General features: G+C 38.6%; 1 protein-coding gene across 3 annotated transcripts in view; it reads right to left on the bottom strand.

Moving 5' to 3' along the window:
* Positions 1-20,000, bottom strand: part of LOC137998846 (QRFP-like peptide receptor) — an 82,998-nt gene that overhangs the window by 7,080 nt on the left and 55,918 nt on the right. Inside the window, exons 1-3 of one of the 3 annotated variants that reach the window (XM_068844676.1) lie at positions 14,690-14,733; positions 2,030-2,087; positions 1,194-1,327 (exon numbers count right to left, since the gene is read on the bottom strand). The exons of 1 other annotated variant lie outside the window; for it this stretch is intronic. The gene's annotated coding sequence lies outside the window, so the exon portion shown is untranslated. Of the gene's footprint in view, positions 1-1,193; positions 1,328-2,029; positions 2,088-14,689; positions 14,735-20,000 lie in introns of those variants that run through there. One more of the 3 variants, XM_068844679.1, reaches the window with a different exon arrangement.

The following is a 20,000-nucleotide window of genomic DNA, read 5'->3' as shown; positions in this document are numbered from 1 at the left end:
TATTTTCGATGGTTTAAACACTTGAAAGTCTCGGAAGAAACATAACCATTCTTACCCGGCTGAGAAGCTGCCGTTACAAATTCAACTTTAAAATCACACTGACAAATTCTGCAATGATCGCTCAGTGTCTCCTCGGTGCCTCGGTTTGTTTTGACGCAAAACAACATATGTTAACAAGGTTGTCCGTGATTGGCTAATTTGTTGATAAGACGCCAACCAGCGCATGTCAAGAAAAGGTAGGGGTTTTTCAAAAATAGGCGGTCTTCTTGCAAGCGTTCCCTCAGTCTCTTACCCCAACTTTGGCGCGGCCAGTTTGCAGAAAATCGTTTGGGTTCTCTTCTTTCGAACAGGAACGCTTGCTACACAGACTGCTATTTTTGTTGAGAATGGTGTCCTCGTGGAGTGTTAAAAAAATCAGCAAAAATCCATGGCCAGTTTTTTGGCAATTTCATAAAATTGTACAGAAGGATCCATTACGAATCAAACAGCCCTCGCTCAAGTTAAATCTATTTTGGAGTGATAGGTAATCCCAAAGCCATTCAAGTACATTTTTTCAGGTACGTAAGTGAATTTACCATAGAATGACACCACGCTTCGCTTTATATCATGGATTGAATTTATAAAAACGAGCTCAATTTGGCCAACATCGGGGATGCACTGCAATTGCCAAAGTGGCTGAAATAGCCGTATTTGTCAGCCTTGTACCATGGAAACGAGCACGGTGACCCTCCTTTTTTTTTTTTATTACGTTTTTATCTTCTCCTTGACATGGTACAACAGAGCGCGAAGTTTCATCAGAAATCGATCACAAGATCTATTTGTAGGGAATCACCTTAAGGCCCGGGCACACGACTTCAACGTTTGCTTCAATATCCGTTCGATTTTGTTGAACGATGTTGAATGCTGGGGTGGGGCAAATGGTTTCATCTTCGATTCAAATTCAATTCAACGTGTTGCAACACGGTTGAAAGGGGGGTGGGGTGGGGGGCAAACGTTTCAACGTCGCAGTTCAGCAAAATCGAACGGATGTTGAAGAAAATGTTGACCGGACCTTTAAACTCCCTATTTAGAAGGTCATCGCAGAGAAGTGGAGATAGGAAGGAAAAACGTCACGGAAAGAGCGGAGGCCTCACTTAATTCACCTGCCGAGGTAAAACTTCGTAAAAGAGGAGAAAATAGTCAAAATAACTTACCTTAAAGGGTAAATGGAATCCTTAGAAAATTTGTGCCTGACAAAATATTCTTTTAAGGGTGTCTTAAAGTAAGCAAATATTTCGTGGGTGTTTCGACCGTATGCATCGTTTCAGCGACAGAAATCGCCTGTAAACTGTATGAACAAGACACTTTGCTTAGTGAATATGATATTGTACCGATTGTAAAACACAAAAAATGCTGATAAGCCAGGGTCATCTAGCATAATTTCTCGATAGTCTTCTCGCTTATTATTTTGTTAATATTTAAGTTGCATGCGCAGTTACAGCTCACGTTAGTTGCATTATTATTTTTTTTGTTATATCATATGAGGCTGTGCATGAAAAGGGGCTCTTGTGGAATGATGAATTGAAAAACGACAAAAAAGACTTCCTTTAATTTGTACATGTGGTCACGGTGCCTCTTTCACTAACGACGGAGCAACTGTTCTTCCCTTATTTTGGAACAGGCTTCCACAAAGAACAGACGTAATTCGTTTCTGGCATTACAGTAGAGGCTGATCGAAAAACAGTTGGGCAGCAGGATTAAAAGAGCACTTGTTCACTCGCATTTTAGAGCAAAACAAACAAACAAATCAACTATTTCTTTATGTCCAAAAGTACAGATAATTGTTATTTCATTCCAGTTGAGAATAAAAATTCGAGTTTCATTCCTGAACAAAGGAAAAACGCCGGATTAAACCACTTTTTAAAAACACGCACCCGTAAAAATAACAAACGGTTTAGTGCCCAAGGAAAGAATTTGTGGACAAAACTTCTTCTACCAAGTTTGAGCTATTACTGGTATTGTTTTATCTTTGTCGTTCTCTTTGTCTCACCTTTCGTTTCTGTTCTAGTCATAGGTCCTCCAGGCATCATGCAACCTTATCAGAGCCTCTAAAGATTTGCGAAAAATTGCAATACAGAGAAAAATCAGCTCCAAACAAATTAAAAATAAACACTCATTTTTCCCTCTGATGCTTGACTTGAACAACTGCGTAGCCATCAGTGTGGAGCACAGCTATCATGATATGCAAAACTGGATTGAAACCAGCAATGAATGCAGAAAGAAAACATTTTCTAAACCCTTTTCCACCTGAATACGAAAATCGTTGACTGTTAAGAGCTATTGTTGACATGGTATGGCCGTGTAGAGCCACAAAAAGCGCGCGAAAAATGAAGCCTCGTTTATGTTTAGATTAATTAACTTGAGTTGAGCCTGCAATCCAATCGAAAACCAAGGCCTAGTCAGCGGTCAACTTTAAAAAAAAAAACAGCTGACCTCAATTAGCTCTAAACTTGGGCCCACGATATGATCACGTGACGCTGGTCAGCGGATACCTTAATTTGACAGGTGTCAATTGACCTTAAAACGGATGAGCAGTATCAAAGATATATGCTGCAAACTAGCGTGATACTGGTCACATTTGCATACACGGAGGGGTCGACGTACGGACGGACGGTCGATGATCGATGGGTTACCATATATTCTCAACTATGGAAATTTTAACATTTCTTAAAGTTTGAAATTTAAAATGACAATAAAAAATATCTTTTGATTACGAAAACAAGAAAGTAAATGAAGTAATATGTCAACCCTTTGTTGCCATTTTTAACAAAAAAACCAACCAATAAGGCAACAGGAAACCGATTGCTGTAAATCTTAATTTCAACTAGAGAACTTTCAAAGCAGGGCAAATAAAGTCCAATGCTTTTAAGACGCTAAATTACTAACTTTGGACACACCTCTTTCAGTTTTCCTCAGTCTTGGGCAATTTGGCAATACCCTGCTCGCCAACTTGTAAAACCAAGACTTTAAATTAAGTCAATTATAGGTTTTGGGCTCAACGCGTAGGCTAACAAACAACTGAATTTGTCAGAAGTTAACTATTTTCAAGAGCAAAGCTGAGTAGATATTTAATTCTGTTAGCTGTAGTGCACATAAAAAACTGAGTCCTGCATTTCCGCTAATCTAACTTTATTCTAACTTTAGACCAATCTAACTTTATTTACAAACAAATCATAATTATTCAAACAAGACCATGGTGGCCCGCAGTTAGCAGTTAACTATCAACACCCAAAGGCAGCCGAAAACTTCTTATACCTCGTATGCTTTCCCGCGCCAATTAATTTCTAATACATAGAATAAAGATCTTATCAGCCTTGTTTTACACTTCAAAATGCAAGTCACGACACCTTTTTGTTTTTTCCAGTAAATTCAGTATCGCCATTGTGCTTCGCCCTCGTGCGAACCATTTAAGTGGAAAAAAATTAGTAGTCACGGTAAGTTAAGTTACGGATCTCGACCTCTGTGAATAAAAGCCGCTATAATTATATTTTCTTCCAAGAAAACGTATTCGCGTTAACTAGCTTTTTCTTAAACTTGCGGAATTGTGCTGAATGAAAATTTGCCGTAGGAGATGTAACCCGAGACGAAGAAGTTCAAAGTAAGGTTAATTCACAAACGTGGTCACCTGTCCAGCATGGGACAATAACGCGTGCTCGGGGTCATGTTATTGATCGTCGACATTTTACAGAACAATTAACTGTAGCCCGCTTTTAAGTAATATGTAATGAGGTAATGAAAGTATATTTTAGTGTTTATTAGTAAAAACAGGTCTGAAATTTAGCCTTTAAAATTTCAAATGTCGTGTGATCAGTACATAACCAAGGCAACTAGCTCGCTTTTCCTGAAAAAGTCCTGAGAATTGAAGTCGCTTCGCAAACAATGCTAAAGTGAATTGTGAAATGAGCAACTGACTACGATCCAAAGAAAAATAAATAAAATATTCTGTTCCGCTATTTCACCTTAAGTGACAACATAGAGGTTGGTGACTTCCTCTCCAGCTGCATGGAGAATGGTTTTGCGTTCAATCCAGTGTTAAGAACATTTGTCTTAAAGTTTGCCTAACTTCATGTCAAAACAGAAGTATATCAATAAATGTAAACACATAATTTGCCTTATAAGTGTGCTTGTCGCTTCTTATGTCGTCAGTAATATAATTATAATAATAATGATAATAATAATAATAATAATAATAATAATAATAATAATGATAATAATAATAATGATAATAATAATAAAAATAATAATAATAATAGTAATGATAATAATGGCATGGTATCTAAAGAATTCAAACGAGAGAGTGTTCGCAGGAGTAAGAGGGGTAGGAATTTTAAACAGTGATGAAGCAAAGGAAAAGAGAGACTTGAAACAAGAAAGACAGAATGCTGGCTTGAACAGATGGAAAGAGGAAAAAATGCATGGCCAATTCTTGCGTAATATGCCAGCGACAGTTGACAAAGACGAGATGTGGGAATGGACAAGAAAAACTGATTTAAAAATCGGAACTGAAGCACTTATTTTTGCAGCCCAAGAACAGGCACTGAGAAAGAATTATGTCAAGTTCAACATTGACAAGTCAGTGGATTCCCCACTTTGCAGATTGTGTGGGGAGAAGGTTGAAACAGTAAACCACATTTTATGCCTCTCAATATAAATGAGGTTGAGTGAGTCGCCAAACTGTTGAGCTCGGTTTGCGGGGCGGAGAAAAACAGATAGGCCACTTGGAGAAATCTAGCTATGTGCTAAGGCACATAGCCGGTTTAATAACAATGAAAATATTACATCACAAACTTAAAGAATTGATCGCACGCCCAGCAAAGTTGGGGATCTGAAAGCGCCAAAGCCGACTTGGGATAAAGGAGGCAGCCCCACTCCAACACGAATGGCGACAAAGGCAACCTCATATGAATTGGAAAAATTGGAAGCAATAAAGTTGCTAACAAGATAACATGGAACCAAGGACAAGGTCCTGATGCAGACAAAATTCAACGACATTGGTGTGAAAAATGCCCCTGTAATTGTTCATCACCAAAGTAAAAGTGGCCTTAATGAACAAGTTATGACAGTACAGAAACAGCACCCCTGTGACTGCCTGTACTGGTAGGTACAACAATGCATTAAAGAAATTATAGCGAGACAGAGCCTCTACCAGGTTAAAGCACAGGAAACCAAGGACAAGACCCCTGCCTTGTCAAAGGTGACAATAAAAATGACCAGATTCCATACCCCTACCTTAGGGCTGGAGAGTTGGGATGCGAATATATATATATATATATATATATATATAACTAACTGCAGGCAGTACTGTTTCGGCCTTCTGGGCCTCATCAGTGCAGTGCTGATGTCTGGGATGGAGGTTAGGCTTATAAAGCCACCCCAAATGTCCCACACATGTGGTACATCTAAGCCATGCCAGAGTGCTCAAACTAGCGAGCTATATATATATATATATATATATATATATATATATATATATATATATATATATATATTGCCGCTAGCAATTGCGCATGCTTACTAGCTCGCTAGTTTGAGCACTCTGGCATGGCTTAGATGTACCACATGTGTGGGACATTTGGGGTGGCTTTATAAGCTTAACCTCCATCCCAGACATCAGCACTGCACTGATGAGGCCCAGAAGGCCGAAACAGTACTGTCTGCAGTTAGTTATATACATATATATATATATACTGAAAGCATGACGTTCTAGGAGTGGTGATGATGAGATTTTGGGCAGTGAGTGGTAGTTCTTGTTTGGTTTGATTATTTCCTAAAATTTGCAAAGGATTTGCTCTGTCAGGTAAATAATAATTGTAAGGACATTCAGTGTCCCTATAGCAACAGCCTCGATGTTAAATACTGTCAGACAGGCGATGCACTTGGATGAAGAAAGCAGCTCGAAATCTGAAGTTCTGTTTTGCTGATAAGAATCATTGGCCGTCTACGTGAAGAATGAAAACGACGAATAGAACGTAAACGAATTTCCATTTACAACTAGTTGCATTGTTAAATAACTGATATTATTTTTATATCCTCAACAGAATATCTCGTTTCTGATTCAGTGGTCAATGACGAATGTCTAAATAGGTTATAGAATACAATACGGAGGTACCCATGGAAACACAGCGAAAGAAAAATTTTGTTGAGTATATAATAAATTAAAAATCGCATAGGGTTGCTGTTTTGAAAGATATCAAATTGCACTCGCGTTCATACCATTTCCTATACCAGAATACAAAGAAAAATTGCATGACTAGGAGAGTACAACTTCATTGTACTTGAGCAATGGCGATTTTGTAGACAGTTATTTTTAGAAATATTTTCTGGCGAAACTAGACATTTCCATCTAATCGCAAGTCATTGCATGTTATCACCCATGGGATTAAGAATGGTCACTTGTGAAAGCCAAATCTCACTTAAGAACTCGCCTAAAGATATCTTGATCTGTCAAAATGCCGTTGTAGACCTATTACTGGAGTTGCAGGCGAGGAGTTGCAGGTATATATATACATCAGTGACAATTCCTTCATTCTGATCGGCAAAGCAGACTGAAGAGAGGAAAGCTTATGCAAAAAAGAGGTAATTCAGTTCAAAAAGAGATTACAAACCAAGCATTCTAATTGGTCAATGATCAAAGAAACTCACACATTGCCAATCAATTGCTAGCCTTGGATAGCTCCAAAGTTCGAAACTTGATTCGTGATATTTGTGCGTCGCGTCTGCCATGTCTAAAGTCACACGATTTTTCTCTTGCTATTTTGAATAAATAAGGGCTTGTAATTTTTTTGCAAAGACCACAGCCTTACGTGTGCTTACCTACGGAAACAATGTTGCGTTGAAGTGTAGTACGAGTGCACTTCGTGTGGCATTGGTCCTAACATATGTTTCAAACTGACTGGTTGATGAAAAAGCTAAATAAAGCGGGACAGCGAGAACCAATCGAAGCGACCGCTTGGTGGTGAATTACCAGCCTTGCGAAATTGGTGGTTTTCACGTGACGTCATTACCGCAATGTTGGTGGACGAAAAAAACACAAAGATCTCTCATTTACTCCTATTGTTCGTCCACCAGAAATTGTACATTACATCATTGTTATCTGTGTCTCTTGAGACTGGTTGCAAAACACCTCTTAAAGCGAAGATCTAGTAAGTTGCCGACCAAAAAATGAGACAAGAATTGGCTATCAATGAATTATATAAACCCTTCGCTCATGTTCCATCCTTTTAACTCAGAGGTCGAAAAAATGTTTTATACACCTGTTTTGCTTTTGTCAAAGAGCGGATATCAAGATCATGTATGCTCTTCCTCCAAACAACTCCGAGCTGGTGATTAGATCCTGAAATTTTAGTCGTCATTTTTTTCTCGAGTATTTTATATCTTCAGCTTTAGGGTGCATTTGGTTTCAATTGTCAAAATTACCTTTCGGAAACTAGGTATGGTATTTTTTTCATAATTCGAAATTTCTAGTGAAGGTGTTTTTTTGGTGACGAACCGATTTCCCTTGATGTCGATCAGGGTTGACAAAACAAATTTTTGTACTATCAGCTGAAAGCGGACAAGTTAAAACATGCTCTTGTAGTTCACCAGTTTCCAAACAAGGCGTGTTGATAGAATGTTTTTTGCCAGTTTGCTGTTTGCTTGAAAAAAAAAAAACGAAAATGTCATACAGACTTTTAGTCACTGTGCAGACACCAGAAAACGTAACTTCAAGTAGCGAGGAAGACCTCACAACGGGACAACTGAAGTGCAATGCTTCCTCTGAGTCATTTATTCTTTAGACCAAAAATTAATAAATTGTGTTGGACAATTTGTCAATATCTTGTTTGACAGCTTGTAAAACCAAGCCATAACATTAGATTGGTTTTGGGTTCTTGATCCTTATTTCAGTATTAAGGCGTAACCTGACAACGACTAAATGATTCTGAAGTTATTAAGTATTGACGCACAAAGACAGCCGAGAGCTTTTTTTTTTCATTAAGTAAGTTCTCTAACATTTCCAAATTAATCGGGGTGTATTCTACAGCACAGCCTATTTGACGCTTAACAATTTTAAGTAAAGGTTTCTTAAAATAATTAGAAGTAAAAACTAGCGGTAAATACACTCGACGTTTCCACCGAACTTCGGTCATCATCAAGCTAAAAGTGAAGATAAACATTTTGCAGAAGTATAAATATAAAACAAAGAAGCATTCTTATGTGCCCAATGATCTTACCAGGAATTTTACTATCTTAAAAAGTGCAAGAACAAGTTTGATCCTCCATTTATGAAAGGATTTTTTATTAATGAACTGAGAGAATTCTAATTGTTATTCTTGCATGTTTTTTTAACACCCCTTTTTTACATTTTCATACTTTACATACTTTTACTTCTTTGTTTTATATTTATACTTATGCAGAAAAAAATATCCTCACTTTTAGCTTGATAATCACTGAAGTTCGGTCGAAACGTCGCTTGTTTGTATCGTTAGTTTTTACTTCAAACACTTTTAAGTATATGGAAAGTATGGTATTTCACTACAAATAGATATAATAAAAAACGTTTTGCCAACCTTGTATTTTGACTCCACTATCCACTCAGACCCAACACGACTAACTCAATCACAACACAACTGTGTAGATACATGGGCATGTAGGACAGCAAGCGCCACAAGCCGGTTTATTTCGCTTACCATATGCATGCAAACTCCGCTCTAGCATAACAATAAGTTAGCATACTTGATGGTACTGACAGAGAAACATGGGCATGTAGGACAGTAAGCGCCACAAGCCGGTTTATTTTGCTTACCATATGCATACATATGGGGGGGACCTTGGTGAATATGACATATATTTTACCAAAGAAAGAGTATTCCTGTTTAGTGTTTTCTTAAACTTGCGGACTTGTGTTGAATGAATATTCCGGATAGGAGCCGGATAACCCAAGACAAAGAACTTTAAATTTCGGTTAATCAAAAAACCTGACCTGAAATGGGATAAATGAGCGCCATGGCACCACTCGTTGACATTTTACAGAACAACTAACTGTCGACGGATTTCAAGAAATGCCTGGGTTATTAAAAGTAAGTATATTTTCGCGTTTACTGAAAAGATGTGTTTGATCCGTAAATTACCAAGGCAATTAGCTCGCTCAGAACGAAGAAAATTAATTTTCCTGGGAAAGTCTGGGCAATAGGAGTCGCTTCGAAAAAAGGCTAAAGTGAACTGAAAAATGAGTAACTGACTGAGATCCAAAGGCCAAAAATATTCTGTTCTGCTGTTTCACGTAAATGAAAAACATAAGCTGAGTGTAAAAAATAAGGTTACGTCACGGACCTCGACCTTGTTGAATGAGACGTAAATATTTTATCAAAGAAAGAATATTCGTGAATGAAGGGGTAGTTTCTAAAGAAACTGTGGTGCTGCGTCGGTGGGGAAGTAGTATACAAAAATTTGGTTTTATCAACGGAGTTGATAATGTAAATTGGCCACCGTACAGAGATTCTAAAAGCTGACGTTTCGAGCGTTAGCCCTTCGTCAGAGCGAATGGATTCGCTAATTACATTACATAAAAATAAACCTACTAAAATTACAACTTGTTAACTTGATGGGAACGGGGCATTTCATTTTTAAATTACTTTGAATTTACATTTTTAAATTACTCTGAATTTACAGCCTAAAATTTCGATATGATAAAAAGATAACTAATAATGTTGGGCAATATCTAGCTAGAGACCATGAGCTTTAAAGCACATGTGGGGGGGAAGAAACTTTTCCTAAAGCGCTCTTATTTACATTTCATCAGCGATGGCCCATCGTTAAAGCGCAGGGAGCGGCCATGCGCGCGCGCCCGAGTCGGTGGCATAAGATGGTAAAGGCGTGACCCGGGCTCCTTGATCTTTTCAAAGGTTTCGCATAAAAGAGCTCTCGTCGTGCGCACAGAGTCGTGCAGTCGGACAGCTTCAAAGCGTCTTCGTAGTGGGAGGCAGAAAAAATGATACGTAACGCACGTTTTTGCACTCTCTCGATTCTTTCTGAGAGCTGGACAAAGAGAGAGGACTGCTACACAGGACAGCAGCACTCCAGTACCGATCTAATTAGTGCAATGTGAATTCGAAGGAGATCATGTGCACCACTGCGCCTTAGCACCCGTAATATATGCAGTCGTTTGGAGGCCTTGCCTATTCGTTGACATGAGAACCCCAGTTTAAGTTACTCTGAATAGTGACACCCAGAACTTTGCGGGCTTCAACGGTTTCAAGTGCGTTGCCATTCACAGCTTGAGCTGGTGGAAAATGGTCAATATGGCGGCGAAAATGGACAGTCAGCTCCTTACATTTCTTAGGATTAAGTTTCATGTTGTTTTTATTAGCCCAGGAATTGAGTGCGTCAAGCTCAGATTGAAGCGTTGTAGTCGCGCGCGCCCTTGCAACTTCTGAGATAGTCACGTCGTCGACGTACTTCCCGCAATACGAACAGCCTGTAAAGTTACATATGCCATATGATCTGTAAATTACCAAGACAATTAGCTCGCTCAGGAAGAAGAAAATTAATTTTCCCGACAAGGTCTGGGCAATTCGCTTCGGAAAAAAGGCTAAAGTAAATTGAAAAATGAGTAACTGGCTGAGATCCAAATGCTAAAAATATTCTGTTCTGCTGTTTCATCCGAGGGAAAAAGCATCTAAATCAATATTCCTTAATGATGAAACTGTCTCCAAGAATTAAAAAAGAAAATTGGTCGAACTGAAAAATAAAAGAAAAATAGTAAATCTTCCAGCCTCTCAGGTAGTATTCTAAATATCTCAAAATAATGATCTTTGTTATTTTGTAGCTAAATTTAGTTATTCAACCGACACAACCTCATTCTTTTGGCTCGGACTCACCTTGGATAAATTTTAGGAAAAGCCCTTTGCTCGATCAAGCACTTGAATAGGAAACGGAAACTTTATTATTATTATTATTATTATTATTATTATTATTATTATTATTATTGTGTCCATAATGTTCGCTTAGGTAAAATATATGCTATTTACAAGGTAAATTTTGTAAAATTAATGTTAAAACCAAACGTTTTCGGCTGTTTGCCATCATCAGGGTTAAAAATGACCGTCCGCACGCATCCATGCATATATATCTTATGTAATTCTCGTTGGAAAAAGTTTGGAAACATAAGAAATAACTTGTTTGTTCAGACTGGGGCGGAATTGTTGGATCATTAGCCCCTCGACGATCCTACCTTTATGGAATGTTTGTGCTGAAGAGACAACGCGCCAAGTGAAAAAATGTGATGGTTTTTCACGCAGGTGCTTTGCAGGTTTAGAGGTGTGAGCAGGATTTGAATTTTCCGCAATTCGCACTGCTAAATTTCTCACAGTCTCGCCAATGTAATCAACACCACAAGAACAATCTCCTTTGTAAACAGCTTTGGATCTGTAGGTGTTTTTGCCTTTGTTGTTAAAGAGGCTTTTGATTTGCCTTGCTTGCCACGGAATTATAAAGATGAAATTGAAATTAGTGAATTTGTTAAGTTTTCCAATTAAAAGTTTTAGTGAGTTTTTCGTTTCTGTCGCAAAACGGGAGCTTGATGAATGATGTTGTCGTCTTGTGATGAGTCGTTTAAAACGTTGTTGATTGTGTGCATGATAAAACTTTTCGCATAACCTGCATTGAAGAAAGAAGTTTCTAAAGTTTTTATGTTTTTCTCAAAATCGGTAGAGATGCGTTTAGCTCTATGAAGTGCGCCAATGATGCAGTTCCTTTTCCACTTGGTAGGGGCCTCAGATTTCCAATGTGTTTGCAATTTCCCCGGTTTCTTGAAGACGCTGCAATTGAGCTTGTTGGTATAACTAAAGGCAGTATCGAGGAAACGGCCGGGGTTTTCCTCGACAGTGAAAACAATGTTAGGGTGGTGGCGATTAAGACGTTCAAATAGAGCATCAGGCTCATCCCTTTTCTTCTTAGAGAAACAATCATCAACATACCGATCATAGAATGGTGGATTGAAAGGTCGGACTACGTTAGCTTCTAGTTTGGCCATGAAAATGTTTGCAAGGACTGGAGATAGTGGGTTGCCCATGCCGCATATACAGCTTATACAGCTTATCATTAAAACTGAAAACTGTGTTCTTGGTGACATTACAAAGAAGGCGTCTGAAGAGTAACTTCGAACTAGGTTGTGGTAACTTATTGTTGGTACCGGTGTAAATTTCATGAATTATGTGGTCAATGGTTTCATCGAGCGGAACTTCAGCAAAGAGAGAGGACACATCGTATGAGACCAAGACTTCATCATCATCCCCAGTTCGATTACTTAGACGCTCCGCGAAATCGGTGGTAGTTTTGATGCTGTATTCATTCTCCGTGAGGGGAAGTAAGTAAGAAGCTAGGAATTTGGCTGTTTCGTAATAAAAGGTTCCACAAGTGCTGACAATCGGTCGAAGTTTTAGATTATCCTTCGTAATTTGCCCAGGGTTCTGAAATTTATTGGTTTTGGTAGTCCCATTATTTCAGAACCCTGGGCAAATTACGAAGGATAATCTAAAACTTCGACCGATTGTTAGCACTTGTTAGGCAACCTTTAAAGTGCCTATAAACCCGAATTTTTTGTTTTGCTTCGAGAAATCTTTGTATCGCTCTGAGCAAAATGGCGCAAAAATTTTTGTTTTTGGTTAAAAACGAAATTTTTTACGAATTTTCAAAGTGGCGGAAACGCGAGATTCGAAAACCCATTACCGAGCTGGTGAGCTTGCCGAAAGGGAATGGGTCGAGTGTAATTCGTGACGTAAAACCCGGACTGTGAGTGTCGCAAGTTGTGACTTCCATCAGAGGTGAAGCCATGCCTGAGAAATGTGTTGTTTTCGGTTGTAGCAATGTTCGAAGCAAAGAGAAAGGGATACTGCTTCATCCCATACCGTTTTACGGTAAAAGTGAAAGCGAAAAGCAAAAGCGAAGGAAGAAGTGAGTCGATTTTGTTGTAAGGTTTCCAGTCGGATAACTTTTTATGAAACGCTTCGCTTGTACGAAGACACGTTTCCTGTGAGTTCAGAAATTGTTTAATAATATTCGTCACCTCACGATCACGTCGCTTGTTTGTTTCTTATCTTTCGTGTTCATTTGATTGCTTTGAGTATAATTTTTCAGTCAATGTCAATTTGTATTTTAAATTGCGAAAATTCCATAGTCGATAATACACATCAAGACCTAAAATGGGTTTCAGCTTATAGCCGAGTATTATGCATTTACAATTCGTGTCAATCAAGTTGATTTTTTCCGTAAGTAGTTTGGGGTCTCGGCTTATAGCCAAGCTCGGCTTGTAGCCGAATAAGTACGGTAAATCGAAACGTGCTAGGGGATCGTCAGCATATGCCTCGTGCGTGTATTCCTCATCGCTGGCCGCGAAGCTCGAGTTTGGCAAACCTTCAACTTCCAGCTCGTAATCTTCAATTTCTGAAACTTCCGTATCTGAACGGGAGGACAGAATGAAGTCGTTCGAAGCCATTTCTTGATTAACACGTACGCTGGTTACAAACGTGAGCCGAACAGAAATTGTTTTCAGCGGCACGCAGGGAAAACCACAAAACTACGCGTCTCCTCTGTTGATTTGCCTGATGCTAATGTCCGGGAATTACGTCACTAGGCCCAGTCTCCCTTTTACCCGGTCGCGGGCAGAGAAAACCGCACTTTAAAACCTCGTAAAAAATTCCGGTTTTAACCAAAATCAAAAATTTTTGCGCCATTTTGCTCAGAGCGATACAAAGATTTCTCGAAGCAAAAAAAAAATTTCGGGTTTATAGGCACTTTAAGACAACTAAGACAAGTGTTCTTACAAAAACATTCTCCTTGCAGCTCTAGAGGAAGTCATCAACGAATATTAATTTAAACACAGCTTCTATTTTGTCTCTTAAGGTGAAACAGCAGAACTGAACATTTTAGTCAGTTGCTCATTTCACAATTCACTTACAAGTTGGCAGGCAAGTTGACAAATTGCCCAAGACGAAAACCGAAAGAGGTGTGTACAAAGTTAGTAATTTAGCATTAAGTTTTGCAGCAAGTTATTTCCTGTTACAAGCAGCAACAAAAAGTTGGTATATTATTTCATTTACCTTCTTGTTTTTTGAACAAACGGTAAATATAATTTAAATTTTTAAACTTGAAATGACAATAAAAATAAGGAAAACAGGATGACTATTCGTGCAAAGCTGTAACAGTATGTACAGTGTCCCCAATCGTTGTCATCTCCTTCGGATTTCTTCTCTTTAATCTCCTTTTGTTCTTTATTTTCGTACTCTAAGGCATTTTTTTATTGGCAATTCAAATTTCAAACTTAAAGAAATGTTAAAATTTTCTCATTCGCTTTTCGTACCTTAATTTGGGCTTATTAGTTGTTGTGTTCTAAAACCTTATTGCCGTTGGGCGGATTTTTAAGCAAAGCTTTTAGTCTCTTATTGCTTCACAATTGTTTATATGTTGTTGGTCAAATCCGTTCTCAGGTTGCATTTCAACTTGGTTAGTTAAGATTGTAAACACCTATACCTTCCGTCAAGCTCTGTCTTACGCATCTCAACACATCTTCTTAATGTTTCATATCACCTTATCGGTTTCTGCATTCATACACTGATCCATTTAGTCTCAACATAACAAGAAAGTTAGGGAACAAAGAACTGTACTGCTCACTTACCGGTGATCGAGTTCGGACCTTCCACATCTATAGTCCTGTGTCTTCACCACTACACTACGACTACGAACATGTGCAACCCAACACAGTTCTTTTCATTAACTACTTTTGTATAATAAGCCAATTGACATCTATCCAAACCTAATTCTAACCTGACCCTAAATTTTCTCTAAGCTTAATTTAGGCTCAAAAGAGTTTCTTCGATCCATCTGAGTGCGTATTCAACCTACGTAATTATAAAATGAGGATTAGCAATTTAACCAAGGTTAAAACGGATTCAAGATGAACCTGAGAACGGATTTTACCTGGCGGCAACATACATATGCGGAACTTTGTTATCTTGAACTTGGACTTGAACATTTACAGGACTCGACAAATATGTATCAAATTATTGGCACATATAGTTTGAAGAAAAGAGCCAAGTTTTTCAAAACCTAAACATAGTCAAAACATTTCGATTTCCGCTCTTTGAAAAACGTGTCCGGCACACGTATAGATTATTTTTGATCTCTCAGTTAATTAAAGGGACGTATATTATCAGCATCGAATTCTTTTTCATATGTTATAAAGAGCCTTTGAAAAAAGGTAAACAAAAGTCAATGATTTTGTGTGCGCTTTTACAAAACACTTCGCAGACGATCTCGGGAAACAACCCAGAAAAGTGCGGCTGTACGGGGTTGTATTCACTCGTTGTTTGTGTAAAAAACCCTCACTCGCTCGTATCTCGCTCGTTCGGGTTTTTGAAACAAACAACTCGTGAATAAAACCCCGTACGCTGCATTTTCTATGTTGTAAACTATATTTACGTTAAACTACTTTCAGGCGAAGGGTTAGAAACAAGTTTCCAAATAATGTATTCTTTCTATTGCTTATTTTTGGCAAACTCTTTTATAAATCCATTGTTATATGCATTTAAAATGCCAGAGTTTAAAAGAGCTTTGTTTTCATTATTGCGCTGTACATCTCGCTCGGAGCCACAATCACAGTCATAAGTCGTTGCAATGCACCCAAACTAACTGTTCAGTACGTTTTAGTTTCTAAACAACATTGAAAGGTGGGAGAGGGAGGGATGCTCGATTAATTCTGTCGGTGTACCAACAATGTGTCACTGATTGCAGTTCAGGTTTTTTCTCTGAATGACATGAAAAGTTGAGAGAACTTGATTCACTCAGTTAACTGGTGAATATGTGTTTACTATAAAGTATATAAGAACTGAGGGTTTTAAATGTTTGTCTGACTACTATCTTTTTTTTTTTTAATTTTTGTTCATGACAAGTTCATGTAAAGGAATATCTGTGGAAATGCATACATGCTAAGATTAGTCCATTCAAATATGTTTAAGTTTGTAAGGCCTGAATTGTTCGCTCTTATGTTTTTGGGTCGATAGTCACGTTTGCGATAGAATACTAACTTTCTAAGCCTACACTGAATTTCGAGATAAAGTGGATGCATGTATGTATTTGTGCCACAGTGTCGCATGGTTTGGAGATCTGCGTGGCGCGAAAAAAAACAGGCGCGCGAGAAATGGACTCGCAAAATAGCCGTGCGCTTGTCGCCTAAGTATCAGGCGATATTCCGCGCGATTTCACGGAATAATTGTTAATTATCAACGGAGTTGATAATAAATTGACCACCGTACAGGGATTCTAAAAGCTGACCGTCGTTTCGCGCGTTAGCTCCTCGTCGAAGCGCATCGAGGAATTATGGGTTGTGTGTCGTTTTTATATAGCCGTCGGCTTCCTGGGAGAGTACTCTCTAGAGAGTAAACGAACTTCCGACGTTAAATACCGTGTACCTTTACCTTAACCTTTATAGCTACGCTGGCAACGTGAAAAATAGGAATACACCAGTTAAATGAAAAGCGTTCGTTAATGCCGCGGGGAATTTCGCACACAATAGGCCTTCTGTTATTCTTGCACAACAACCCAATCCAGGGTGACTATTTAAAGACGTCTAAAAAGGTTTCACGGCACGCGTTGTTTAGAGAAGTTTTCGTTTCAACAGTTTACATTCAAAAGAACTATGGACGGTCACCGATGGATTTAATTACATTTCATTATGTGGTCAGCACCATTTTTTTGATTACCAGTTCGGATGTAATAGGAGCCTCGTTAGATCTCGGTTAGTGAAGGAGATGGTGAGTGTAAACCCTGTTAATAAATGAATATTGTGTACTTTTTCCGATGAGGACTCGTGAACACTCGGAGAAAATCGGAGAACTCCAACAAATCATCTTTCTCTCATTACTAGCAGAGTATGTCATTAATGTAGTGTACTCATGACCTTTCGCGTGCGTACACTTGAATCTGGCAAGGAGAGACCGAAAAGCAGATATTAGAGGCGTTGTCAACTTTATAATTCGCACGGTCATTATCATATCCCACAAAAGCTTAACTAAAAACAAATTCGGAAGGACCTAATGCAACGAAATATTAGTAAGAGCATCATTTTCACAATTCAAGGATTCACCCTGGATTTGTTCCTCGTAACGTCCACCGGAGAGCTCATGAAGGCAGAACGATTTCAAGCCTTCCTCATTCTTAACGTTGAAGAAGCACAATGTTGGAACATCATCAGAACACCAAAGAGGTAAGCATATCAGAAACGAAAACCTGCCGGTTGCAGATTCCAGCATTAAGACCCTTAAGGTAAGAAGGCCGTTGTCGAGTACTCGATCTTTCAATATTCGGTTCAACAATGTCACCTGATTTTTCCCGAGTTGAATATCTTGGCTTTTTTTTTCTCTCTCTCTATTTGGACCATACGACAGTATTTTTTGAGTGAAAGGGACTGGCAGCTTATTGGAATGAGGAGGTGAAGGATAAAAGAACAATGGACAATGAAGAATTAGTTTTGTCTGTGTTAAGGAGAGCGTAATATATTCCATGTTTGTATTTGTGCGTTGTGGGTGCGCCAGGGGCGGTTCTTGATAGAGTCCTCGACATCGATCTCTCTTGGTGATCCACCTTCCCACACACTTGCCGTGGAAGAACAGTAGTTTGCTGTTCCCAACCCAGCCTACCACATTTCTTGTATGTGGAGCTGCCACTTAAAGGGGTACCTAAAACACCCGCGAGGTATGTTGGTTATGCCATGCTGTTGAGGCCCAACGAGGCCGAAACAGCTGTCGAGGTTTGTCAATTGATCGGCTGAAATGGTTGTGCGCATGCGTGATGTGTTGGCCAGTTGTAACACCGGGTTGGTGTTATGGTGTGTCAGGCGGTCTTTAACTAGTAGTAGCACTTGTTGTTGAGTAGTCGTTCGACAGTTTTGAAAAAAGTAGGAAAAAATTATATACGGCCCAGAACGTCCTAATACAGCAAGTTATAAAAATGTATGCGATCTTCTCGGTCTTTTAGTTCCCTAGAAAAACTCCATCTATCATGTTTTTACGGCATTGAGAATGAATGAAATTAAAGCAAACACATGGTCAGTTTTTCTTGAAGACATCTTGGATCAATTTTAGGAAAACCCCAAGCTATTTTTATCACCTAAAGAGGGAATCGGAACACAAAATTTATTACTACCGACATAACAGCCGAGAAGGCAAATTATGTTTCCAAAAGAAGATCGGCAAATTTAAAGACAATGATTTCTAAATAATGGGTTAAAAAAGGAGTCATTATCCGAGCTGCTGTAGAAAAAGCCATTAATTCGTCTCGAATTCCAATTTTTTGGCTCCGAGTTTCCTAAAATTAGCAGACGTTTAAGCCAACTGTATGATGTATTACGCCTAATATTTATATTTTTCCTACTTTTTGTAAGACGACAATTGCTACAACTCTGAAATACAAGATCGCTCCACGAACTTTATCAAGAATAGCCCCTAGTGCACCCCCCCCCCCCCCCAAAAAAAAAAAAAACACACACATACACGTACACAAGGAATATATCACGCTCTCGTTAACGAGGACAAAATACTAATTCTTCAATGCCCATTGTTCTCATTCCAAAGACCTGCCAGTCCCCTGGGCCCAAAAATACTGTCGTACGGTCCAAATAGCCAAGATATTCAACTCGGGAAAGTCAGAAGTTGACATTCTTTTACTGAACACTGAAGAATGGCCTTCTTCCCTTTAAGGTCTTCACAATGGGCGATTGATTTAAAAACAAGAAGATCTTTCAGATCTTATAACCACAGTTTGAAAATTTATCTGTTTTCTCAGCACTATATAGTCGCAACGTAGTGCACTTTCTTAAGCAGTCCTTGATGATTAATTGACTACTGTAGATACCACACAGGGCCGTAGCCAGAAAAATAAAATTCTCTTCGTACAAGCGTTTCCGAAATAAACACCAGGACATCTACTATCACGATTCTTGTCTGCAAGCAGTGCTTGTTCATTCACTGATGACTATAGACACATAATCACCTGATCAGTCTGTTGCACAACAACTGACAACAACGACTATACACGAACTTATTGAGATATCACTTATAGCCGTTGTGAAATCTCTGATTACACCATCAGTCGTAGCGGTTGAGAAATCTTCGATGACGTAATGGTCTTAATTAATCTGGAACTTTCGTCGGGATATGTATGGGTATAAACGATACGATAAAACACTGATAACAACTTACAGTTTTCTCTCTTAAAAGCTACGATTAAATTTAATTTGTTTTTTACATGAGTAAAGGGCTAGCAAAGTTATTGTGGTGGTTATTTCCCTACCAACCCTAATCCTCGCACGTTCTGACATGTTCTTTGCTTGGTTTGCAAAGATTTAATTCCCCCCACCCGATCTCTGAACTCGCTTCAATAAAACAGCACGGCAATTCACTTCTCTCGTCTAAGAATACGAAAAATACTGGGAAAATTACAGTTAGGTCAATGACTGTCGCTCCTGGCAAAATAAAAGTTCAAAACAAGCACGATCTTAATCAACAAGCTGCCGAAGAGAATAATGCTTTCCAACGGAACAAAGAGTAGTTGGAAAGCGTGTTCGTTACGGTTCGTAGCATTACTATAATTTAAGGTATTCACATTGTTTCTGAAATAAGGCTTCACATATTTTGAACAATTGTTTCGTATTTACTTTTTGTTCATGATTATGTAACTGCATATATTATATGCTAATTATTTGGTATAAAAAGTAGAATTTCTAGTTTTCACTATCTCGCCTTCTGGACAGCCACCAAGAACTGTATCCTAACTTTATATTAGTTAGAAAACCTGAAATACGTTGCATTCGATCGAGGAAGACGTTCGCCTTCTGGACAGCCACCAAGAACTGTAACTTAGCTTGTTGGTGAGTCCAGAAATACAAGCTATGCTTTCTGGTTTTAGCGCTGATCCTTCTCAGCCTCTTACTG

Source organism: Montipora foliosa, chromosome 4 (assembly GCF_036669935.1).
Source record: "Montipora foliosa isolate CH-2021 chromosome 4, ASM3666993v2, whole genome shotgun sequence".
NCBI classification, from domain to species: Eukaryota; Metazoa; Cnidaria; class Anthozoa; order Scleractinia; family Acroporidae; genus Montipora; species Montipora foliosa.
Note: the sequence above shows the minus strand (reverse complement) of the source record. Positions and strands in the feature narration are given on the sequence as shown.